The sequence below is a fragment of the Oncorhynchus mykiss genome, chromosome 28, assembly GCF_057628025.1.
Source record: "Oncorhynchus mykiss isolate SJ-2025 chromosome 28, ASM5762802v1, whole genome shotgun sequence".
In the NCBI taxonomy this organism is placed as follows: domain Eukaryota; kingdom Metazoa; phylum Chordata; class Actinopteri; order Salmoniformes; family Salmonidae; genus Oncorhynchus; species Oncorhynchus mykiss.
The window spans coordinates 2,063,201-2,090,820 of NC_143049.1; the positions used below are offsets into that span (position 1 = coordinate 2,063,201).

General features: G+C 41.6%; 1 long non-coding RNA gene across 1 annotated transcript in view; it reads left to right on the top strand.

Moving 5' to 3' along the window:
* LOC149970658 (uncharacterized) overlaps positions 1-27,211 on the top strand; it is a 30,863-nt gene extending 3,652 nt beyond the window's left edge. Inside the window, exon 2 of the long non-coding RNA XR_016492952.1 lies at positions 26,248-27,211. This is a non-coding gene — a long non-coding RNA (uncharacterized LOC149970658). The remainder of the gene's footprint in view (positions 1-26,247) is intronic.
* Positions 27,212-27,620: the final 409 nt, after the last annotated feature.

The following is a 27,620-nucleotide window of genomic DNA, read 5'->3' on the forward strand; positions in this document are numbered from 1 at the left end:
TGGACTTCATATGAAAAAAACAAAGGAGATCTTTAGTTTACTTGTCCCGGTGTGATATAATAGACGTAACTACATTGTGTGATTTATGAATGGCAAGGATACAGTGCCTTTAGAAAAGCATTATTTTTTTGCTCTTTTAAATTTTTTAAAAAAATATTTAAAAGATTACAAGCATACCCATAACATGATGCAACCACCACTGTCCTTGAAAATATGTAGAGTGATACTCTGTAATGTGTTTGTTCGGATTTGCCCCAAACGTAACACTTTATATCATATTACTTTAGAGCCATGTTGCAAACAGGATGCATGTTTTGGAATAGTTGTACGCTGTACAGGCTTCCTTCTATTCACTCTGTCAATTAGTTTAGTATTGTGGAGTAACTACAATGCTATTGATCCATCCTCAGTTCTCCTATCACACCCATTAAACTCTAAATGTTTTAAAGTTACTGTACCGTTGGCCTTCTGGTGAAATCTCTGAATGGTTTCCTTCCTTTCCGGGCAACTGAATTAGGAAGGACGCTTTTATCTTTGTAGTGACTGGGTGTATTTACAGTGCATTCAGAAAGTATTCAGACCACTTCACTTTTTCCTCATTTTGTTACGTTACAGCTTTATTCTAAACTTGATTAAAACCCCCCCCCCCCCCCCCCCCATCAATCTACACACAATACCCCATAATGACAAAGCTCAAACATGTTTAGAAATATTTGCAAATGTATTAAAAATAAAAAACAGATAACTAAATTTACTTAAGTATTCAGACCCTTTACTCAGTACTTTGTTGAAGCACCTTTGGCAGCGATTTACAGCCTCGAGTCTTCTTGGGTATGACGCTACAAGCTCGGCACACCTGTATTTGGGGAGTTTCTACCATTCTTCTCTGCAAATCCTCTCAAGCTCTGTCAGGTTGGATGGGGAGCGTAGCTGCACAGCTATTTTCAGGTCTCTCCAGAGATGTTCAATTGGGTTCAAGTCCGGGCTCTGGCTGGGCCACTCAAGGACATTGAGACTTGTCCCGAAGCCACTCCTGAGTTGTTTTGGCTGTGTGCTTAGGGTCGTTGTCCTGTTGGAAGGTGAACCTTCGCCCCAGTCTGAGGATCAGAGCGCTCTGGAGCAGGTTTTCATCAAGGATCTCACTGTACTTTCCTCTGTTCATCTTTCCCTTGATCCTGACTAGTCTCCCAGTCCCTGCCACTGAAAAATATCCCCACAGCATGCTGCTGCCACCCCCATGCTTCACCATAGGGATGGTGCCAGGTTTCCTCCAGACATTACGCTTGGCCAAAGAGTTCAATCTTGGTTTCATCAGACCAGAGAATCTTGTTTCTCATGGTCTGAGAGTCCTTTAGGTGCCTTTTGGCAAACTCCAAGCAGGCTGTCATGTGCCTTTTACTGAGGAGTGGCTCCCGTCTGGCCACTACCATAATGGCCTGATTGGTGGAGTGCTGCAGAGATGGTTGTACTCCTGGAAGGTTCTCCCAACTGTGGAGCTCTGTCAGAGTGACCATTGGGTTCTTGGTCACCTTTCTGACCAAGGCCCCTCTCCCGCCGATTATTCAGTTTGGCCAGGCAGCCAGCTCTAGGAAGAGTCTTGGTGGTTCCAAACTTCTTCTATTTAAGAATGATGTAGGCCACTGTGTTCTTGGGGATCTTCAATGCTGCAAAAGAAATGTGGTACCCTTCCCCAGATCTGTGCCTCAACATAATCCTGTCTCGGAGCTCTACGGACAATTCCTTCTACCTCATGGCTTGTTTTTTGCTCTGACATGCACTGTCAACTGTGGGACCTTATATAGACAGGTGTGTGCCTTTCCCAATCATGTCCAATCAATTGAATTTACCACAGGTGGACTCCAATCAAGTTGTAGAAACATCTCAAGGATGATAAATGGAAACAAGATGCACGTGAGTTCAATTTTGAGTCTCATAGCAAAGGGTCTGAATACTTATGTAAATAAGGAATTTCTGTTATTTATTTTTAATACATTAGATTACATTGTTAAAAACCTGTTTTTTGCTTTGTAATTATGGGGTATTGTGTGTAGATTGATGTGGAAAAAGACAATGGGCCTGAATACGGGCTCGTCTGGCCGACAATGTTTCTGACTCCTCAGATACAGAGAACTGAACACACACACACACACACACACACACACACACACACACACACACACACACACACACACACACACACACACACACTGACATACACATAGATGTACACAGGAACTGAAAACACGCAAGCACAGACACTGTCTTGGCTGGGAAGTGCTATAGCAGAACAGTCGCATGCTGAACAGGTTATGATGCTAAGTGACTGGTTTTCATGGGGCCCATGGATGATTCACTTCACATGCAGCATGTATTAGTGTAGTTATAATCATCACTCTTTTGTAGTATCCAGTTACATTCCAAATATTTTAATTAAACTGACCTGTACAGACCGCACAAGTTGAGGGAGATGCCATAGAAATAAAATGAGATAGAACCCATTCTAGTTCTGTGGATGATACTGTACATGTTTCTCACTCAAGGTTGAAAACCAATGGCCACTAGATGGCCATGCTGCAAAGAGAAATACACGGAGTGTACAGAACATTATGAACACCTGCACTTTCCATCACATTGACTGACCAGGTGAATCCAGGTGAAAGCATTGTCACTTGTTAAATCCACTTCAATCAGTGTAGATGAAGGAGAGGAGACAGGTTAAAGAAGGATTTTTAAGCCTTGAGACATGGTTTGCCATTCAAAGGGTGAATGAACAAGACAAAATATTTAAGTTAATTTGGGGTATGGTAGTAGGTGCCAAGCTGTAACGCTCAATTAGTGAATGGGTGTGGAGTCAGGCGCAGAGAGCAAAGGATGCGGGAAAAAACACGCTTTAATGTCCAAAATGAAAAAGAACAAAATAGTTATACCCTACACAGGCGTAACTATTACTACAATAAGTACCCTTAGGTAAAAATACCAGGACAGCGAGAAAACCAAACAAAACACTAACACCTCTCACAAAATACAGAAGAACAAGCCCGCATAAACAGATGCGGGTTAAACTTAAAACTTAAATAACACAACCCTAACAACCAAACAATGAACAGGTGAAAACAATTAGACAAAACCAAACGAACACGGAACAAAGGATCGGTGGCAGCTAGTAGACCAGCAACGACGAACGCCGAGCGCCACCCGAACAAGAAGGGGAGCCACCTTCGGTAATTTTCGTGACACAAGCGCACCGGTTTGTGTCAAGAACTGCAACGCTGCTGGGTTTTTCACGCTCAACTGTTTCCTGTGTGTATCAAGAATGATCCACCACCCAAAGGACATCCAGCCTTCTTGACACAACTGTGAGAAGCATTGGGAGTCAACATGGGCCAGCATCCCTGTGGAACGCTTTCACCACCTTGTAGAGTCCATGCCCCGACAAATTGTATTTATTTTCTGATGGAAAAAGGGGGAGGGGGGTGCAAACCAATATTAAGAAGGTGATCTTAATTTTTTGTGCACTCAGTGTAGATATTCTTCTATACATTAAATTGCAGCCTGGCATAGTATTTATCTAACTTCCTGATGTTAAAGATATTCTACGGTACTTTTGTATACTTTTTAGCCAGTAGTTCTGAAAGTAGTGCCTACGAGCCAAAAATGGGTACTACGCCACAAATGTGCAGATACTGTATGTGCGCCATGTCATTGCTCTCTCTCACTCTACTGTGTGTGCATCTTGCTAGCTATCACTCAAATGGCGAGGGGCTGAAGTTCATTGGCTGAAACTCTAATATCTAGGGGATGGCCCACATGGGGGTAAATGTAAGGAAAATGGCATGCACAACTTCCAGAAAACTGTTGCATTCAAAGTAGGGATTTCCTGGCTAGTTAAGGTAAGACAGTAACTCTGCTCATACAGTTGAAGTCAGAAGTTTACATACACGTAGGTTGGAGTCATTAAAACTTGTTTATCAACCACTCCACAAATGTCTTGTTAATAAACTATAGTTTTGGAAAGTCGGTTAGGACATCTACTTTGTGCATGTGTAGCTGATGCGAAATGGCTAGCTATTTAGCGGTGGTGCGCGCTGGTAGCCTTTCAATCGGTGACGTCACTTGCTCTGAGACCTTGAAGTAGTAGTTCCCCTTGCTCTGCGAGGGCAGCGGCATTTGTGGAGCAATGGGTAACGATGCTTCGAGGGTGACTGTTGATGTGTGCAGAGCGTCCCTGGTTTGCGCCCGGGGCGAGGGGACGGATGTAAAGTCTATACTGTTACACATGACACAGGTAATTATTCCAACAATTGTTTACAGACAGATTATTTCACTTATAATTCACTGTATCACAATTCCAGTGGGTCAGAAGTTTACATACACTAAGTTGACTGAGCCTTTAACAGCTTGGAAAATTCCCGAAAATTATGTAATGGCTTAAGAAGCTTCTGATAAGCTAATTGATAACATTTGAGTCAATTGGAAGTCTACCTGTGGATGTATTTCAAGACCAACCTTCAAACTCAGTGCCTCTTTGCTTGACATCATGGGAAAATCTTAAGAAATCAGCCAAGACCTCAGGAAAAGAATCTGAGAGAAAAAGAGTCTGGTTCATCCTTGGGAGCAATTTCCAAATGCCTGAAGGTACCATGTTCAGCTGCACAAACAATAGTACACAAGTATAAACACCATGGGACCACGCAGCCGTCATACCGCTCAGATAGGAGAAGCATTCTGTCTCCTAGAGATGAACGTACTTTGGTGTGAAAAGTGCAAATAAATCCCAGAACAACAGGACCTTGTGGACCTTGTGAAGATGCTGGAGGAAACAGGTACAAAAGTATCTATATCCACAGTAAAACAAGTCCTATATACACATAACCTGAAAGGCTGCTCAGCAAGGAAGAGGCCACTGCTCCAAAACCGGCATTAAAAAAGCCAGACTACAGCGTGCAACTGCACATGGGGACAAAGATAGTACTTTTTGGAGAAATGTCCTCTGGTCTGATGAAACAAAAATAGAACTGTTTGGCCATAATGACCATCGTTATGTTTGGAGGAAAAAGGGGGAGGCTTACAAGCCGAAGAACACCATCCCAACCGTGAAGCACGGGGGTGGCAGCATCATGTTGTGGGGGTGCTTTGCTGCAGGAGGGACTGGTGCACTTCACAAAATAGATGGCGTCTTGAGGGAGGAAAATGATGTGGATATATTGAAGCAACATCTCAAGACATCAGTCAGGAAGTTAAAGCTTGGTCGAAAATGGGTCTTCCACATGGACAATGACCCCAAGCATACTTCCAAAGTTGTGGCAAAATGGCTTAAGGACAACAAAGGCAAGGTGTTGGAGTGGCCATCACAAGCCCTGACCTCAATCCCATAGAACATTTGTGGGCAGAACTGAAACAGTGTGTGTGTGCTAGAAGGTCTACCAAACTTATTGTGGGAAGCTTGTGGAAGGCTTCCCAAAACGCTTGACCCAAGTTAAACCATTTAAAGACAATGCTACCAAATACTAAGAGTGTATGCAAACTTCTGACCCATTGGGATTGTGATGAAAGAAATAAAAGTTTAAATAAATCAATCGCTCTACTATTATTCTGACATTTCACATTCTTAAAATAAAGTGGTGATCCTAACTGACCTAAAACAGTGATTTTTTGCTAGGATTAAATGTCAGGAATTGTGAAAAACTGAGTTTAAATGTATTTGGCTAAGGTGTATATAAACTTCCGACTTCAACTGTATATTATGCAACTACACATTGACACATCCAGCCCAAATCGGGATGTTTCAAAAATACTTACTTGTCGCCAAAGTTCCCGGAGCATGTCTTTAAGTCTCTGTACATGACAGATAGTGCCAATAGTCTCTCTCTCCTCTAGTTCACTTCTCCCCACACAGAAAAGTGTTTATATATTAAGTTAATCTAAATTATTATACCCACTTGTGTGATAGTCTTGTAATATTTATATTATTCTGGTTATGGGGTTTAAAAATGATTTCAGTGATACAAAGTTTGCTTTAGTAATCTCATGATGGATCAGTCATAGACATCTCTCCTCTCACTCAGTGTTCAATATTTTGGTCAACTGTAGATCAGCTGTTTAATTATTATTAAATTATTCTTATTTATTCTGTATATAGATAATATATTTCAATCACCACATTAATTATATTAATCTATTATTGCACATATATGTCCTCTAGTTTATACTTTGTATGTTTAGTGGTATTCTATATCTTACATGAAGAGGTCAATTTACTGAATATTTAAAATAGGTAGGATACGATGGTGGCGAGAATTATGATATTTTCGTGGTCACAACAAGCCTTTCACCATAATGTTGGAGAGATTTTTCCTTTTGAAACACATATTTGTCTCATTTAGGGTTGATTCCGTGCTGAAGTAAAGCTTTCTATCACAGTTACTTTGTCTCAATCTGTTCTATTTGCTGACAATGTGAAACGATAGGTCAGGTTTATACAGGGGTGTAAATCCCTAGGAACCAAGCTTAAGCAAATGAAGCAAAAGGGGACAGACCTAGCTGAATTTGTCCAATAAGAAATGCTTGTCTTTGTTTTTCTGTTGCAAAGCATTTAGCTTTGGTGTGCCCTAATGAATACACCCTCAGGTTTGCTTGTAAAGTAAGTACAATTACACCACTTGTCATATCCACTAGGGGGATGTCTTTCACCACTTGTCATATTCACTAGGGGGCTGTCTTTCACCACTTGGAATCATCATTCAGCTGGTTCATACACACACACACATATATATATATATACACACACACTACCTGTCAAAAGTTTTAGAACACCTACTCATTCAAGGGTATTTCTTTATTTTTACTATTTTCTACATTGTAGAATAATAGTGAAAACATCAAAACAATGAAATAACACATATGGAATCAGGTAGTAACCAAAAAAGTGTTAAACTATTTTATATTTTGGATTCTTCAAAGTAGCCATCATTTGCCTTGATGACAGATTTTCACATTCATGGCATTCTCTCAACCAGCTTCATGAGGTAGTCACCTGGAATGCATTTCAATTAACAGGTGTGCCTTCTTAAAAGTTAATTTGTGGAATTTCTTTCCTTCTTAATGCGTTTGAGCCAATCAGTTGTGTTGTGACCAGGTGGGGGGGATACAGAAGATAACCCTATTTGGTAAAAGACCAGTCAATATTATGGCAAGAACAGTTCAAATAAGCAAAGAGAAACAACAGTCCATCATTACTTTAAGACATGAAGGTCAGTCAATCTGAAAAATGTCAAGAACTTTGAAAGTTTCTTCAAGTGCAGTCGCAAAAAACATCAAGCACTCTCATGAGGTCCGCCACGGGAATGGAAGACCCAGACCCAGACCTCTGATGCAGAGGATAAGTTCATTAGAGTTCCCAGCCACAGAAATTGCATCCCAAATAAATGCTTCACGAAGATCAAGTAACAAACACATCTCAACATCAACTGTTGAAAGGAGACTGTGTGAATCAGGTCTTCATGGTCGAATTGCTGCAAAGAAACCTTGACTAAAGGACACCAATAAGAAGAAGAGACTTGCTTGGACCAAGAAACATGAGCAATGGACATTAGACTGGTGGAAATTTGTCCTTTGGTCTGGAGTCTAAATTGGAGATTTTTGGATCCAACCGCCGTGTCTTTGTGAGACGCGGTGTGGGTGAACGGATGATCGCCGCATGTGTATTTCCCACCGTAAAGCATGGAGGAGGTGTTATGGTGTGGGGGTGTTTTGCTGGTAAAACTGTCTGTGATCACACTTAACCAGCATGGCTACCACAGCTTTCATCAGCGATATGCCATTTGGTTTGCGCTTAGTGGGACTATCATTTGTTTTTCAACAGGACAATGACCTAAAACACACCTCCAGGCTGTGTAAGGGCTATTTTACCAAGAAGGAGAGTGATGGAGTGCTGCATCAGATTACCTGGCCTCCACAATCACCCGACCTTAACCCAACTGAGATGGTTTGGGATGAGTCCGAGCGCAGAGTGAAGGAAAAGCAGCCAACAAGCACTCAGCATATGTAGGAACTCCTTCAAGACTGTTAGAAAGGCATTCCAGGTGACTACCTCATGAAGTTCGTTGAGAGAATGCCAAGAGTGTGCTAAGCTGTCGTCAAGGCAAAACTGTATATATACACTACCAGCAAAACACCAGTCTCAATGTCAACAGTGAAGAGGTGACTCCGGGATGCTGGCCTTCTAGGCGGAGTTCCTCTGTCCAGTGTCTGTGTTCTTTTGCCCATCTTAATCTTTTATTTTTATTGGCCAGTCTGAGATATGGCTTTTTCTTTGCAACTCTGCTTAGAAGGCCTGCAACCCGGAGTCGCCTCTTCACTGTTGACGTTGAGACTGGTGTTTTGGGGGTACTATTTAATGAAGCTGCCAGTTGAGGACTTGTGAGGCGTCTGTTTCTCAAACTAGACACTCTAATGTACTTGTCCTCTTGTTCAGTTGTGCACTGGGGCCTCCCACTCCTCTTTCTATTTTGGTTAGAGCCTGTTTGCGCTGTTCTGTGAAGGGAGTAGTACACAGCGCTGTACAAGATCTTCAGATTCTTGGCAATTTCTCATATGGAATAGCCTTCTTTTCTCAGAACAAGAATAGACTGACGAGTTTCAGAAGAAAGTTATTTGTTTCTGGCCATTTTGAGCCTGTAATCGAACCCACAAGTGCTGATGTTCCAGATACTCAAACAGTCTAAAGAAGAAGAAGAAGAAGTTTTCAGCTGTGCTAACATAATTGCAAAAGGGTTTTCTAATGATCAATTAGCCTTTTAAAATTAGAAACTTGGATTAGCTAACACAACGTGCCATTGAGGTTATTTTAATAGCCCAAAAATATGCTTTACTTTCAAAAACAAGGACATTTCTAAGTGACCCCAAACTTTTGAACAGTAGTGAATGCATTTCCAGCTGCAGACCAATAATTATACGTCTGCTCTTAATCTGTAGTGATCGATAGTCTCAGAGTTGAACCATTTCCAGCTGTGTAGCTGTCTGGTCTCCGTGGCCTATAGAGTTGTAGTTCTGAACCATTTCAACATGTAGCGTCAGCTCCATATTTTCTGGTCTAATGGTCTATGGAATTGTAGCCATTCTAACGTGGGGACTCCGTCCCGGCGTTCTCTGACCTAATGTAGATTTTGTAGGAAGTGGGTTTTATACTCTGTGGAAGAAGGGGCGGTTCTATGATGCCTCGTTTAGAAGGTTAACATCACATTACATCTTTACACAAATAGTTTAATGTTTAAATCACATACATTTCACAATATTTTGATGTAAACCTGACAGCTGGGAAATGCACACTTTAAGAGATAGAGTTATGTGTGTTTCCTGTTCTTCATGAGATCACCAAATGAAACACACTCATCATAACTGTCCCTTAAGTGTCCACGGACCATTCCCAGATTCTCAAAAGTAGAAATATTGTTTAATTATTCAAACGTTTGATGTCCATGTGTCTCTCTGTGTTCCACAGTTTACATTCTAATCTTGAACACTAAAGAGCATAGGGGCAGCGTATTTTATGACCAACTATAAAACAGCCAACTTCCCGCTCTCCTCCTCTACGAGAGAGAGCACATTGTAGAGCAGACCCACTGTAACCTGATCCTTCAGATCGTCACAGGAGAGTTATGACACTGGGGTATTGTTTGTAGAAAGATGAGGGGAAAAAACAATTTAATCCATTTTACAAGAAGGCTGTAACGTAACAAAATGTTGAAAAAGCCAAGGGATCTGAATACTTTCCAGATGCACTGTAGGCACCTGGCCCCCCTACAGTGTGCAGGACCCCATTGGTTCGTACAACTTGTGACACTCATTTTCCGTCCAAAAGCTTGAATAAAAAGCCAATACAAAGAAACAAAATGTGATATGTTAATTACTTACAGGCTTTAGGAAATGGTACAGAGATAGATGGGTAGGGGAGAGGGAAAGGAGGTGGATCCATGTTCCCCGCTTCAATTCAAGCAGGATTCAGTCACCCACTTGGCTTCAGTCATCCACAAGTTTGAAGAGTGAGATAAATCCAACTATGACCTCCTTGTCAGGCCTCTCACCCTGGGCAGACAGGGATCCTGGGATGGACAGCTCACACAGGTTCCTCACATACAGTGCTGGATCAAGGGTGACCTCATTGAAAATGAGATCCAGGAGCCTGTCTACGTAGCCCATAATGTATTTGAAAAGGGAAATGTTTATTAAACGGTGTCGTGACGTGACTATCATTAATATGATGACTTCTATTTATAGAATAATTAAATTAATCATGTAACAATTAACTAATTAATTATTGTTTACCATGTTACTATCTGCCGACTTAAACTCTAAAGATGATCTAAATAATCTCAGCAAAAAAGAAACATCCTCTCACTGTCAACTGTGTTTATTTTCAGCAAACTTAACATGTGTAAATATTTGTATGAACATAACAAGATTCAACAACTGAGAAATAAACTGAACAAGTTCCACAGACATGTGACTAACAGAAATTGAATAATGTGTCCCTGAACAAATGGGGGGTCAAAATCAAAAGTAACAGTCAGTATCTGGTGTGGCCACCAGCTGCATTAAATACTGCAGTGCATCTCCTCCTCATGGACTGCACCAGATTTGCCAGTTTTTGCTGTGAGATGTTACCCCACTCTTCCACCAAGGCATCTGCAAGTTCCCAGACATTTCTGGGGGGAATTGCGCTAGCCCTCACCCTCCGATCCAACAGATCCCAGACGTGCTCAATGGGATTGAGATCCGGGGTCTTCGCTGGCCATGGCAGAACACTGACATTCCTGTCTTGCAGGAAATCACGCACAGAACAAGCAGTATGGCTGGTGGCATTGTCATCCTAGAGGGTGATGTCAGGATGAGCCTGCAGGAAGGGCACCACATGAGAGAGGAGGATTTCTTCCCTGTAACGCACAGGGTTGAGATTGCCTGCAATGACACCAAGCTCAGTCCGATGATGCTATGACACACCGCCCCAGACCATGACAGACCCTCCACCTCCAAATCGATCCCGCTCCAGAGTACAGGCCTCGGTGTAACGCTCATTCCTTCGACAATAAACGCGAATTCGACCATCCCCCCCAGTGAGACAAAACCCTGACTCGTCAGTGAAGGGCACTTTTTGCCAGTCCTGTCTGGTCCAGCGACGGTGGGTTTGTGCCCATAGGCGACGTTATTGCCGGTGATGTCTGAGGACCTGCCTTACAACAGGCCTACAAGCCCTCAGTCCAGCCTTTCTCAGCGGACAGTTTGAGCACTGATGGAGGAATTGTGCATTCCTGGTGTAACGCGGGCAGTTGTTGTTGCCATCCTGTACCTGTCCCGCAGGTGTGATGTTCTGATGTCTCCCTGTAGCGCTGTCTTAGACATCTCACAGTACGGACATTGCAACGTATTGCCCTGGCCACATCTGCAGTCCTCATGCCTCCTTGCAGCATGCCTAAGGCATGTTCACGCAGATGAGCAGGGACCCTGGGCATCTTTCTTTTGGTGTTTTTCAGAGTCAGTAGAAAGGCCTCTACAGTGTCCTAAGTTGCCATAACTGTGCCCTTAATTGCCTACCGTCTGTAAGCTGTTAGTGTCTTAACGACCGTTCCACAGGTGCATGTTCATTAATTGTTTATGGTTCATTGAACAAGCATGGGAGACAGTGTTTAAACCCTTTACAATGAAGATCTGATTGTATTTTTACGAATTATCTTTGAAAGACCGGGTCCTGAAAACGGGACTATTATTTTTTTGCTGAGTTATCTCGTACATCAATAACAGTCAACTATTAATTATTTCTTCATATCATTCTCATTCTGAACATCGTTGACTTCGTAAATCTGCTTATACCCTAACCTAAGTGATGAATCAGTGATAAACAAATTGGCTTAATTATTTATTTACTAACTAACTAAATAACCACACAGAAATACAGAAACACACACACACGGTATAGGTTAGTGATTACTAACATAATGCAATGAATACAGGTCCCTAGTGGACTGACACGGCTTGTTACACAATGGAAAGTGTGTGGGGAAAGATAAAGAACAGGAGAGACATAGAGAGTGGACTTATTGTAAATACATTTGGAAACTACGCTTACCGTAAATATGAATATTTAGCACCCTAACAACCGGTCATTCGAATTAGAAATGCAACATATATTTACGCATAGATGTCTTTCTCTGTCGTCTCTCTGTTGAAACCACTCTATCCGTCGTTGGGGAGTAGTTCGATGTAAGTCTCTGGTTGTCCACCAGAGGTCACAATGTCCTTCTTAGTTGTAGGCTTCTTTGTTCTTAGAATGGATCCATCCAGGTGAACCACATGGTGGTGGATCTATACTTCCCTTCCGTCTTTGGTCAATTGAACTTGACTACTTCACATACCCAGCTGCAGACGGTGAATGTTTGGTCTAGTCTTCACCTTCTTCACTCGTTGAGGGTTTCAGAGGGTCTTACCATTTTCTGGTCTTGCAGTTTTAACCATTTCAACGTGTGGACTAGAGGTCGACCAATTATGATTTTTCATAAACAATACCCATTATTGGAGGACCAAAAAAAGCCGATACCGATTAATCAGCCGATTTTTAAAATGTATTTATTTATTTGTAATAATGACAATTACAACAATACTAAATTAACACTTTTATTTTAACTTAATATAATACATCAATAAAATCAATTTAGCCTCAAATAAATAATGAAACATGTTCAATTTGGTTTAAATAATGCAAAAACTAAGTGTTGGAGAAGAAAGTAAAAGTGCAATATGTGCCATGTAAAAAAGCTAATGTTTAAGTTCCTTGTTCAGAACATGAGAACATATGAAAGCTGATGGTTCCTTTTAACATGAGTCTTCAATATTCCCAGGTAAGAAGTTTTAGGTTGTAGTTATTATAGGAATTATAGGACTATTTCTCTCTATATGATTTGTATTTCATATACCTTTGACTATTGGATGTTCTTATAGGCACTTTAGTATTGCCAGTGTAACAGTATAGCTTCCGTCCCTCTCCTCGCCCCTACCTGGGCTCAAACCAGGAACACATCGACAACAGCCACCCTCGAAGCATCGTTACCCATCGCTCCACAAAGCCGCGCCCCTTGCAGAGCAAGGGGAACAACAACTTCAAAGTCTCAGAGCGAGTGACGTCACCGATTGAAACGCTATTAGCGCACACCCCGCTAACTAGCTAGCCATTTCACATCGGTTACACCAGCCTAATCTCGAGAGTTGATATGCTTGAAGTCATAAACAGCTCAATGCTTGAAGCACAGCGAAGAGCTGCTGGCAAACGCCCGAAAGTGCTGTTTGAATGAATACTTTCAAGCCCGCTGCTGCCTACCACCGCTCAGTCAGACTGCTCAATCAAATATCAAATCATAGACTTAATTATAATATAATAACACACAGAAATACGAGCCTTAGGTCATTACTATGGTCAAATCCGGAAACTATCATTTCGAAAACAAAACTTTTAATCTTTCAGTGAAATACGGAACCGTTCCATATTTTATCTAACGGGTGGCATCCCTAAGTTTAAATATTGCTGTTACATTGTAAAACCTTCAATGTTATGTCATAATTATGTACAATTTTGCAAATTAATTACGGTCTTTGTTAGGAATAAATGGTCTTCAGACCGTGTAAAGGAAAGAATGAATGGGGCCATGTATCATGAGATTTTGAGTGAAAACCTCCTTCCATCAGCAAGGGCATTGAAGATGAAACGTGGCTGGGTCTTTCAGCATGACAACGATCCCAAACACACCGCCCAGGCAACGAAGGAGTGGCTTCGTAAGAAGCATTTCAAGGTCCTGGAGTGGCCTAGCCAGTCTCCAGATCTCAACCCCATAGAAAATCTTTGAAGGGAGTTGAAAGTCCATGTTGCCCAGCAACAGCCCCAAAACATCACTGCTCTAGAGGAGATCTGCATGGAGGAATGGGCCAAAATACCAGCAACAGTGTGTGAAAACCTTGTGAAGACTTACAGAAAACGTTTGACCTCTGTCATTGCCAACAAAGGGTATATAACAAAGTAGAGATAAACTTTTGTTATTGACCAAATACTTATTTTCAACCATAATTAGCAAATAAATTCATAAAAAATCCTACAATGTAATTTTCTGGATTTTTTTTCCTCATTTTGTCTGTCATAGTTGAAGTGTACCTATGATGAAAATGACAGGCCTCTCTCATCTTTTTAAGTGGGAGAACTTGCACAATTGGTGGCTGACAAAATACTTTTTTGCCCCACTGTACGTCTCGTGTCTGAGCCATTGAATTGCGACTCTACTTTGTCTCTATACTGACGCTTTGCTCGTTTGATTGCCTTGCGGAGGGAATAGCTACACTGTTTGAATTCCACGGCTAAGGGCTGTTCTTGTAGTTGGATGGAAATGATCCAACCATTATGTAGAAATGATGTTGAATATAATAATAAACAACATTGATCATTATCTCCAATATTATGTGAATAAATTTAACAGTCCCTGGGTGTCTCTAGAGGATCTAGTCAAAGTAGCGAGCCTTGCGTCAGCACTAGGTATGACTACAATGAACATGTGTCTAACTTGCACTGTTTTGCAATTATTAAGAGACTAGATACAAATAGGTAATCCTGGCGACTAATGTTCTAGAATTAATTTATCGAGGCAAGCAGATCAGGGATGTCAAAGTGGGACCAAAGCATATGCTATGTGTGTAGTGTATGTAACAACTACCAATAGACCTACCCAATTATAAGTGTATATTCAATCAAAGAATTACATTGTAAAACAAGGAGTTAATTTAGGAGTTAGTTAGTTTTTTTGACTGACAAATCAAATCAATCTATCAAGCAGAGTGCTAATCTCAGCTGGTCAGTGAGGTGTGATGAATGACTAAATGACAATCAGCCACAGAGCAGCAGCCAGGAAAAAATATGCTGGTTTAACTCGGTATTGGATCTTTACATCAAACCTGTATGCCTAGTTGAAGTGTACCTATGATGAAAATTACAGGCCTCTCTCATCTTGCCTAGTTAAATAAAGGTAAAATAAAAAAATTGTACAGAGAGTTTCCTGGTTCAAAAAAGTTAACCCAAAATAAGCTAGCAGTGTTATAAAAAGTATTTTTGAAACATTCAGTAAAAGTTTTAAGGAAGATATTAAAATATCTTGAAATAACCTATATTTTTCATTGTCAGAGGGTTAATTAAAACATCCCACGAAGGCGGATCCTGAGAAAGTGAAGGCTGTCTTGGACATACCCCGTCCATCTGACATGAAGGCACTGCACTCTTCGTCGTGTTTGTCACCTACCTGGCTAAGTTCCTGCCGCGGCTCTCGGAGGTCTGTGACCCAGTAAGGAAGCTCATGGACAAGGATGCCACCTGGAATTGGCTCCCAAAACACAACACAGAGGTAAGGGAAATAAAGCGATACTACGATGTGTCAAAACCTGTCATGATTCAGAGTGACTTGAGACAGTATGGACTGGGCTCTTGCCTCATGCATGAGGACCAGCCTGCGCATTCACCTCTAGGCCACTCACTCCAACAGAGCAGAACAATGCCCAGATAGAGAATGAGTGCCTGAGCATTATATTTGCAATCCAATGCTTCCACCACTACCTCTACGGGCGTGACAACATTACAGCAGAGACAAAATCACAAGCCCCTTATTGCTATATTCAGCAAGCCTCTCCTGAACGCCCCGAAGCACCTGCAGAGCATGCTACTGGCAAAGCTACAACCTCAAGGTGGTGTATAAGCCAGGGCCGGAGATGTATGTGAGTGACACGCTCAGCAGGGCTACTGCATCAGGGACTCACACATGCTCCATGCATGAACAACACGCCGTGTGCAGCTTACAAACAGAGCAAGGGGATGTTGAACACATAATCCAGGCTGACTACCTCAATGTTACTGACCAGCACCTTGTACAAATCAGACAGCACACAGACAGGGACAAGCACCTTCAGGCATTGAGATCTGTGATTCTGATAGGATGGCCCAACTTCAAGGAAGAAACTGCTCTAGCTGTCAGAGAATATTGGCCAGTCAAATAGGAGCTCAGTGTTCAAAATGGAGTGATATTCAAGGATCAGAGAGTCGTTATTCCCCAGTCCCTGCACCCTGAGATGTTGGCTCGGTGCACTCAAGTCAAATTGGAGGTGAGGCCTGTTACAGACAAGCACGTGACACACTGTATTGGCCTGGAATGCAGAGTGAAATAAAATACTATGTCAGTAAATGCACACAGTCTGCAATGAATACGTCATTGAGCAACAGAGAGAGACAATGATGTCCCACGAGCTACCTACTCGCCCCTGACAGATAATACATGTAGATCTCTTCCAGCACAGTGGAAAATACTTCCTTTTGCCAGCCAGATAGGGTAGTCCCAGATAATGGACCCCAATTCTCCTGCAGAATGGGATTTTGAGCACCTCGCCTCATCCCCACGACACCCAAAAGAGGCAGAGTCGGCAGTCAAAATCAAAAACTCTGTGAGAGGGCAAGGATACCTGGAAAGTGGTCCTGCAGTGGAGCAATACCCCAACAGAAGGCATGAATAGCAGCCCGGCCCAGCGCCTCATGGCACGGCGCTGAAAAACAGCTCTGCCAGTAGCCAACACTCTCCTGGAGACCTACAGTGCCTTGCGAAAGTATTCGGCCCCCTTGAACTTTGTGACCTTTTGCCACATTTCAGGCTTCAAACATAAAGATATAAAAGTGTATTTTTTTGTGAAGAATCAACAACAAGTGGGACACAATCATGAAGTGGAACGACATTTATTGGATATTTCAAACTTTTTTAACAAATCAAAAACTGAAAAATTGGGCGTGCAAAATTATTCAGCCCCCTTAAAACTGTTAAGGATATGGCAGACATACGCCCCCTTTGGAGAGATTGGGTACCCCTAGTAAACTGGAAAAAAAATCTGTCAAAAATTGCTAATATATGCAAATAAAAATTATTATTGGATAGAAAACACTCTAAAGATTCTAAAACCGTTGGAATTATGTCTGTAAGTATAGCAGAACTCACAGGGCAGGCATTCTTCCAAACTAGTTTTTGTGGCCATGAAAGTTGGAGCAACTTTGACGTCATGGCCCCCACCCTTCCCAACCAGTTATGATTCTGGGGACACTTTCTATCTCTTCCGCTAGATGTCCTCTTTCAGTAGAGCTTTGAATCGTTCAAATCCTGCGAGAATTGACCCTATGGGAGTGAAATTAGTGCGTGCCACGAGAGAATAGGCTGTGCGTATGGGCGCGAATTGGTCCCAGCCATTCCTTTGTTCCAGCACTCAAGAGAAGGGCAGACGATGGCCGATTGAATTGAAGTTTGTTTTGCGTGTCTAAAACATCATAAAGCTTGCTTCTGCACTTAGTTTGACCTGTTTAGTCGACATATAATATGTAATTTTGAAGTTTTGATGCGCAACTTTTCCGGACCAGAGGACGTTTTGGGTGCATTTCAGCTGATGTTATTAGCAGTAGCTAATACAAAGACGCAAGACTTGAAACCAAACGATGTATTGGGTAAGTATGAAGCCTTCCAGAACATTCTGAACGAAGACCATCGAAGGTAAGGGAATATTTATGCTTAAATCTGTGTTTCTGTTGACTCCAACATTACGTAGAAATGTAGCTTGGAACTTAGCGCCGTCTCAGCATATAGAATAGTGTGCGATTTCTGTAACGTTAAAAATAAATCTAACAAAGCGGTTGCATAAAGAAGCAGTGTATCTTTCTAACTATATGTAGAACATGTATATTTAGTCAAAGTTTATGATGTCTATTTACGTTATCTTGCCGCGCTACATAGATTTCCTGCGGGCATTTTTGAGTAATTTCTGAACGTGAACTCACTGTAAATGGACATTTATGGATATAAATGGCATATTATTGAAAAAAAAAAAAATGTACTGTGTAACATGTCATATTACTGTCATCTGATGAAGATTTTCAAAAGGTTAGTGAGCGATTTATTTTTTAATCCTGCGTTTGTTGATTGCATGTTTTGGCTATTCAAATGAGCTGTGTCTGGTGGTGGTTTTACATTTATATGTGCTATGTTTTCGCTGTAAAACATTTTAGAAATCTGACTTGCTGGCTAGATGAACAAGGTGTTTATCTTTCATTTGAGCTATTGGACTTGTTAATGTGTGGAGGTTAAATATTTTTAAGAATATTTTTGCGTTCCATGCGCCACCGTTTCAGCTGAACGTGGGAGGGTTGATTCCCAATTGGGAACCAGTATCGTAGACAGGTTAAGTTAATACTTTGTAGCGCCACCTTTTGCTGCGATTACAGCTGTAAGTCGCTTGGGGTATGTCTCTATCAGTTTTGCACATCGAGAGACTGACATTTTTTCCCATTCCTCCTTGCAAAACAGCTTGAGCTCAGTGAGGTTGGATGGAGAGCATTTGTGAACAGCAGTTTTCAGTTCTTTCCACAGATTCTCGATTGGATTCAGGTCTGGACTTTGACTTGGCCATTCTAACACCTGGATATGTTTATTTTTAAACCATTCCATTGTAGATTTTGCTTTATGTTTTGGATCATTGTCTTGTTGGAAGACAAATCTCCGTCCCAGTCTCAGGTCTTTTGCAGACTCCATCAGGTTTTCTTCCAGAATGGTCCTGTATTTGTCTCCATCCATCTTCCCATCAATTGTAACCATCTTCCCTGTCCCTGCTGAAGAAAAGCAGGCCCAAACCATGATGCTGCCACCACCATGTTTGACAGTGGGGATGGTGTGTTCAGCTGTGTTGCTTTTACGCCAAACATAACGTTTTGCATTGTTGCCAAAAAGTTCCATTTTGGTTTCATCTGACCAGAGCACCTTCTTCCACATGTTTGGTGTGTCTCCCAGGTGGCTTGTGGCAAACTTTAAACAACACTTTTTATGGATATCTTTAAGAAATGGCTTTCTTCTTGCCACTCTTCCATAAAGGCCAGATTTGTGCAATATACGACTGATTGTTGTCCTATGGACAGAGTCTCCCACCTCAGCTGTAGATCTCTGCAGTTCATCCAGAGTGATCATGGGCCTCTTGGCTGCATCTCTGATCAGTCTTCTCCTTGTATGAGCTGAAAGTTTAGAGGGACGGCCAGGTCTTGGTAGATTTGCAGTGGTCTGATACTCCTTCCATTTCAATATTATCGCTTGCACAGTGCTCCTTGGGATGTTTAAAGCTTGGGAAATCGTTTTGTATCCAAATCCGGCTTTAAACTTCTTCACAACAGTATCTCGGACCTGCCTGGTGTGTTCCATGTTCTTCATGATGCTCTCTGCGCTTTTAACGGACCTCTGAGACTATCACAGTGCAGGTGCATTTATACGGAGACTTGATTACACACAGGTGGATTGTATTTATCATAATTTGTCATTTAGGTCAACATTGGATCATTCAGAGATCCTCACTGAACTTCTGGAGAGAGTTTGCTGCACTGAAAGTAAAGGGGCTGAATAATTTTGCACGCCCAATTTTTCAGTTTTTGATTTGTTAAAAAAGTTTGAAATATCCAATAAATGTCGTTCCACTTCATGATTGTGTCCCACTTGTTGTTGATTCTTCACAAAAAAATACAGTTTTATATCTTTATGTTTGAAGCCTGAAATGTGGCAAAAGGTCGCAAAGTTCAAGGGGGCCGAATACTTTCGCAAGGCACTGTATGTGGTGACAGACATGCTGGTGAAGCTACGTCACAGAAGTTCATCTATGGACCACTGTACTGTCCTAACAGGGTTGACCTTCGGATTGCTGAGCCAGCACTTACTCAGAACCCTAATGACATAGGGGTTGCATGACAAACAATGGACCCCAGCAAGTCATGTGGGGCCTGAGGCACAGGACGAAGAGCTAGGGGATCACAAGGCAGCCGCTCCCTCACCCATCAACACTCCCCTCAGACAGTCAGGTGACGACATGGGTGAATGGCTAAGAGATACTATTAAGATTAAGATCCCTTCATTTGTTGTACACAAGATCCAAGGACTTCTGCTTTATCCCAACCCCTCTGAAAGACACACATATGCAGTTAGGAGAGGTCACCTGACTGTCTGAGGGGAGTGTTGATGGGTGAGGGAGCGGCTGCCTTGTGATCCCCTAGCTCTTCGTCCTGTGCCTCAGGCCTCACATGACTTGCCTGCACGTGATCTCACAAAAAAGCCCCCTGTCTTTTCACGCTGGGGGGCGGATGTCCCAACCACCTAAAAGACTTCATCTGTAGTTTTCCGATTATGGACTGTTGACAGACAGAACAAAATACATGTTAAAGGAAGGGAAAAATAAGTATTTATTTTATACCTGAAAAAACTTAATGATGGATATTATTACTAGGTTTGTTTTGTTAGTGAATTGACAGCTCCTGTCCTACTTTATAAAAGGGAAGATGTTATGGGTGTATGACGACATGTTGATGCAGCAGTGTTTTTACCGGTGTGCTTCACATACCTGGATGTATTGCAATGTGCTGAACAAGACTGGTTACTCGCATCAATGACTCTGTCTAGTCATTTATCTTCCCTACAGTGTTAAAAGTATTGAAAAACCATCCTGTGGCTCTTTTCAAAAACCCTGGTATACGGTATATACTGTATACCGCCCAAGCCTATCGTGAACTCATCAGGGTGTCCAGTGTGGCAGTCCTCTGCACCAACCTCTCCTAACTGTATATGTGTGTGTCTTTCAGAGGGGTTTGGATAAAGCAGAAGTCCTTAGACCTTGTGTACAACAAATGAAGGGATCTTAATCTTAATAGTATCTCTTTGCCATTCACCCATGTCGTCTTCCTGTCATTTCATGACCTTACTACTTATCTGTCATGACCCTAATCAACTTGTCTTTGCAGCCATACCTAGGAAGCCCCTTTCTACTGTACTATTATTATGTTTTAGAATTGACTTGTAATTTACTCTGCAGCTTCTAATTGAAACTATAGTACAGTTGTGGTTTTCTTATTCAGTTCCAATTATTAGCTATTATGCACCGTTTTCCAAGAGACATCTATGCTACGCTGCTACACTACACTGTATGTAACAGGTGACATCATTCACATGAGGTAGTGATGGATGCCCCATATTGTTGATGTCTTCCATGTTGTTACACAGCTATTATGTACAGTTTTCCAAGAAACTCGTTCAATGTTTATGCCACACTGCTACACTATGTAACAGGTGACATCATTTACATGAGGTGGGGGTGTGTATTCATGGGTGCCAAGGGAAGCCAGACTTCCCCCAAAAAATGTATCAAGAAAAATAAATGCAAATAATAATTTATCTTTCCTCTCTGTGTTTCATCATTTTCCTTCAATTTGCAAGAGGCTGAATGTTTCTCACAGGAGAAACCATCCGAGCAAGCGAAACAGTGGCCCTGTAGGCTATCTATCTGATGCTGTCTGGTCCAAACCAGTATGACATTGTTGCCGCCCGTAGCGTTGAAGGCAAGGGAAGCCAGCGAGCATCTGGCCTCCCTTGACAAAAGAAGTATAAAACATTTGCCAATTAGCTTGAGCTAAACTGAGGGCGCAGTTTTACGAAGGGTGGCATTTTCCGAGGTAAACTGACCAAGACACACCTCCAACTAGGACCGGTCCTGGACGTTCTGCCGACCCCCACCCCCATAGGTCTGGCCTTGGGCCAATTTGTTTCTCGGCTAAAAGTCTGAGGAACAGAACATAATAGCAGCCCAATTAATAGGCCTGTGCTACATTTAAACACAATTTTAACACATCTGGTAAGTAGGCTATATAATCAGTTCAATGTCAATAACACAGCCTAATATTTTACATCTGATTACATTGATAAAATCAACAATGCCCTGCATGTTCTGCCGCCCTAGGCAATAGAAAAATAATTACATCTTAGACATCCTTATGAATCTAAGCATGGCACATTCAAAAGTTACCCCACCCAGACAGAGGCTCTACTGACTCAGAAAACTGTAAGCTTCAACTGCTAGCTACTCTTCCGTTTATAACCCAACAACATAAGTGCTTCCCTAAAAGCTGCCTGGGTTTAAACAAACATTTCTCTAATCAGAAAGAGAAAAGCTCAATTAATAGGGACAAAATAGTAAAGTCATTTTTTTGTATCTCCTCGAATACTATAGGCTGCAGTTTAGCTTCAGATTGTCATAGAGAGGAATCAATATATCCCCATATGCATCGGAGAGAGTTCTTTCGCTGCCATTTTAGAGCTTGTTTCTACCATAAGGCATCACCGAGTTAAGCGTTGTTATATAACGCTTGATATAATCTGGATACATTTCATGCATTTATTTCAAAATATAAAGCAAACAATAGATATCCTTTTTGCCCTTTTCTTTAACAAAGGGTATATGATACCCTCACCCTTATTGGCAGGCTCGACAGCCTTGGTTTCTCAAATGATTGCCTCGCCTGGTTTACCAACTACTTCTCTGATAGAGTTCAGTGTGTCAAATCGGAGGGCCTGTTGTCTGGACCTCTGACAGTCTCTATGGGTGTGCCACAGGGTTCAATTCTCGGGCCGACTCTCTTTTCTGTATACATCAATGATGTTGCTCTTGCTGCTGGTGATTCTCTGATCCACCTCTACGCAGACGACACCATTCTGTATACTTCTGGCCCCTCCTTGGACACTGTGTTAACTAACCTCCAGACGAGCTTCAATGCCATACAACTCTACTTCCGTAGCCTCCAACTGCTCTTAAACGCAAGTAAAACTAAATGCATGTTTTTCAATCGATCGCTGCCCGCACCTGCTTGCCCGTCCAGCATCACTTCTCTGGACGGCTCTGACTTAGAATACGTGGACAACTACAAATACCTGGGTGTCTGGTTAAACTGTAAACTCTCCTTCCAGACTCACATTAAGTATCTCCAATCCAAAATTAAATCTAGAATCGGCTTCCTATATCGCAACAAAGCATCCTTCACTCATGCTGCCAAACATAACCTCTTAAAACTGACCATCCTATCGATCCTCGACTTTGGTGATGTCATCTATAAAAGAGCCTCCAACACTCTACTCAACAAACTGGATGCAGTCTATCACAGTGCCATCCGTTTTGTCACCAAAGCCCCATACACTACCCACCATTGCGACCTGTACGCTCTCGTTGGCTGGCCCTCGCTTCATACTCGTCGCCAAACCCACTGGCTACAGGTTATCTAAAAGTCTCTGCTAGGTAAAGCCCCGCCTTATCTCAGCTCACTGGTCACCATAGCAGCACCCTCTCGTAGCACGCGCTCCAGCAGGTATATCTCACTGGTCACCTCCTTTGGTCGTCTTTCCTTCCAGTTCTGTGCTGCCCATGACTGGAACGAATTGCAAAAATCTCTGAAGCTGGAGACTCACATCTCCCTCACTAGCTTTAAGCACCGCTGTCAGAGCAGTTTACAGATCACTGCACCTGTACTTAGCCTATCTGTAAACAGCCCATCTACCTACCTCATCCCCATACTGGTATTGATTTATTTATTTTGCTCCTTTGCACCCCAGTATCTCTACCTGCACATTCATCTTCTGCCGATCTACCATTGCAGTGTTTAATTGCTATATTGTAATTACTTCGCCACCATGGCCTATTTATTTCCTTAACTTACCTCATTTGCACTCACTGTATATAGACTTTTTGTTTTCTTTTGTTCTACTGTATTATTGACTGTATGTTTTGTTTATTCCATGTGTAACTCTGTGTTGTTGTATGTCTCGAATTGCTACGCTTTATCTTGGCCAGGTCGCAGTTGCAAATGAGAACTTGTTCTCAACTAGCCTACCTGGTTAAATAAAGGTGAAATAAAAAATAAACAAAAATAAACTCAATTCGAGCCCTGATTTTAGCCAAACACACCAAGCCCTTTCCAGACACTGTGGTATTGTATCAGTGCAGGCGACAGTAATGGAGTATATGCCTATACTGACATCTATGAATAGGATGATTGAGTCTGTCAAACAGGTAGGCTAACCACTTACTTTTTGGACGATTTAAGAAATAGGCAATTATATTTAACCCCTGTATCGGAGAGTTGCAATGTTGCTATCTTTATGCCACCTACTACTTATTGTAGGAAAACGAGTTTCTTATTAATATATCACACATGGCACGACCCCGTAATTGTTACAATTACAATAAAAATCACACTTTTATATATCATATTTAACATACTGTAATGAAACAGCAGGGAGCAGGTCTCGAACCCTCGACCTTCTAGCCCGAGGTCCGGCGCGCCATCGACTGTGCCTCAAAAGCATTCTTGTGCATCAGGTCCGATTTCTGCGCTTATAAACCCACGGGTGCCACAGGCAGTGTAGTAGCCGATCAAGGGCGCCGGAGGGCGGCAGCCAATTGTCAAAATACCGCCCCAAATTGAAGTGCCGCCATAGGGGGCGGCCTAATCTTGTCTAATGGGAGGACCGGCCCTGCATCCAAACTTCTCTCACCCAGTGGCATGAGGGCTATTTAGGTGAGCGCTGATGCCGCCCCATGATAAGCAGTGCCCACTTTGCCAAAGGCAGGGACGCAAAATATTTAGCTTGTCCATGCCCAGCGCGCCTCTCCAGGGTGCTGTAGGAGAGATGCAGCTCTGCGGTGCTCCACCAACAATCCATTAAATTAATTTAACATAAATAATGTAGCCTACGGTAGAAAGAGTAGTAGCTTATGTGGTTTTCTGTAGCCAATAGACTAGAGACTAAATGTATTATTTTGTCATGAGACAGACACTTTTTCAGTAATTCAGCAAGCAGGCAGACATCAGCTTTGGAGCGGCATAATCAGACAAGTGGACAGCAAATGGTGCTGAAAGTTATTCCTTTCAACAATTATTTTCATTTTCATTTGACTTCACTAACAACAAGAGGGCTTTGTTGGAGCCTACTTCGTACATGTTTGACAGACACAATTATACTATCCATAGATTTGTCGGTATAGCCAAATCCTCCAATACTGCCACCATGCACTCCTTAAATGCCTCTGTGTCTGGGAAGGGTTTGGTGTGTTTGGGTAAAACCAAGGTTCAAATCGAGTGAGAGGGTATGCCATACCCTTTGTTAAAGAAAAGGGCAAAAAGGATACCTATTGTTAGCTTTATATTTTTGAATAAGTATCCAGATAATTTAAAGCGTTCTATAACAATGCTTAACTCTGTGATGCCTTATTCTAGAAACAAGTTTTAAAATGCCCACAAAAGACCTGACTGATGCATATGGGGATATATTGATTCCTCACTATGACATTCTGAAGCTGAGCTGTGGCCTTCAATATTGGTGGAGACAAAACATTTACTTTGCTATCCCTATTAATTGAGCTTTTCACTTTCTGTAAAGAGAAGATGTTTAAACCCAGGCAGCTTTTAGGGAAGCGCTTCTGTTGTTGGGTTAAGTAACCAATGATTAGCCAGCTTAAATTGTACTGCGTTGGCAGAGCTTCATTGTCCACCTTTCTTGTGAGACTTTTTCAGAGGACATTCTCTTGAATGCAAGCAGTTATTCCCAAAAACAATGCACAAAGAAATATTCTGGGCAGTTACTACAATGGACAATGTGATAGTGACAGGCATGTTACCTGCAGGAACATCAGCACAGGTGGCAGAATTGGTGGCTTTGATAAATGCATGCAAACAGGCTGAAGGAAAAACAGCTAATATCTACATAGACTCAAGGTATGCTTTTGGTGTTACACATGATTTTGGAAGAATATGGAAAAACAGAGGATTCATGACATCGCTGGGAGCTCCTGTGAAGATTGGACCAGAGGCGATGGCTCTATTGATTGCGCTCCAGTTACCTGGACAAGTTGCGATTTTGAAAATGAAAACACATGGAGAAATCATAGACAGACAAGTAAAGGAGGCGTGGGGAATAACTCCCGAGGGGGGACATGACGTAGTGCCAGGACAGTGGGTGATGGTAAAAAAAACATGTAACAGACACATTAGGACCAAAGTCCAGGGAAAATCACGATGGATACATGTCACTCATTGCAAAGCGGAGCCTGGAGAATAGAGAACTGATTGATTAGCAATCGGGGGCCAATCTCCGGTGAAGAAGCATAGTAAGATGATCAGAATCTGATAAGCTTCTATGTTGTACACCGCAGTCATCATATTAGGGATATCTAGGTGAAATGTCCAACTTTTCCCTGAAAATCAGGACATGCTTACTGAGGGAAATCTATGTGAAATATCAATTTCTCTTGAAACCAGGACATGTTACTTTAACTTTTTTGTTTCCTTCGTTACAGGTTATGAGAATCTATCATTTGAGGCTGCATCATTATCCCTTGACGCGAGGACTGTACCTGAAATGATACAATATCCCCGGTGAAGTGTTCATTAGAGAAGTCCTTATCAACCAGTGGAACGGAAGAATTCCTCACTACCGGCAGACTGTCAGAATATAATTTCTAATAGTTATCTATGTGGGACTGATACCAGTGTGGAAGAGATGGTCATGATTAAAGGACTTGGTGAATGATTACCTTGCCAATAGGATGATTGAATATTATTGTCTTGCAGCCAATTTGTCTTTTGGGTGTTTCCTCCTAATACAGGATGAGGTAGGAATCGTAAGGGACAGCATCATTACACCTGTTAATACTTATTTTCTATGACTATGTTTGAAATCTGTTTCTTATTGCAACAGCAAATATAATATGCCCTTTGTGTTTTATAGAAATGCAAGGTGTTTAATGTGAATGATTTTATGCTTACTGCTGTTTTTATGTCACTATATTCTTTCATGTTTTCTATTGTTTCTTTTTAAAATGGTCTAGGGGGGAGTGTAAGAATATTTTAAGATAATAGACAACGCAGAGGACTAAAAGTACTAACGGTCAAGAGGGAATTAACAATCAATGGAAAGAAACCCAATGGGTTAGAGTCATGGGAGGAATTTGTCTAGGCATTAAGCCTGAAAGAGGATACTTGTTATTTGTCCATGAGCCCAGTTTTATTGCAAGGAATTATAATTGGTCAACCATAGGCTAGGGTTGGGTTATAAAACTACATCCTGTCTCTTTCTTCTGTGGAGAGAATCATTGAGGACAGGGGAGAATGAACATCTACCTCTCAGCATAACATCTATGATTTGTCCTCTTTGAATAAACCTATTTTTTCTCCCCCTGATTTGGGGTCTGTATTATTGAAGAGTAACATCAACTGCTAACACTGGCTATCCAACAATAATAAAAAAGAATAACAATTGTGCTCTCTGGTTTGCTTAATATAAGGATTTTTTAAATATGTTAGCAATATCATTTACATTTGATACTTAAGTATATTTAAAACAAATACTTTTAGACTTTTACTCAAGAAGTATTCTACTGGGTGACTTTCACTTTTACTTTTTCTATTAAGGTATCTTTACTTTTACTCAAGACTGAAAATGTTGTACTTTTTCCACCACTGCAGAGCCGCACCAGAATTAAAAACACATCTTAACTTTTTGTAGTTAATAAATATAATTTGAAACGTGATAACTATAGTATCCCTAGCTAACATTGAAAAAGTTAATCCATTCTTCTCTAATTAAACATTTCTCTCCCTATCTTCTGAATGTCAGCAATCCTACTGTGGCCTTTGCCTTGGAGAGGGAGGGGCAGGTAGTCTACACATG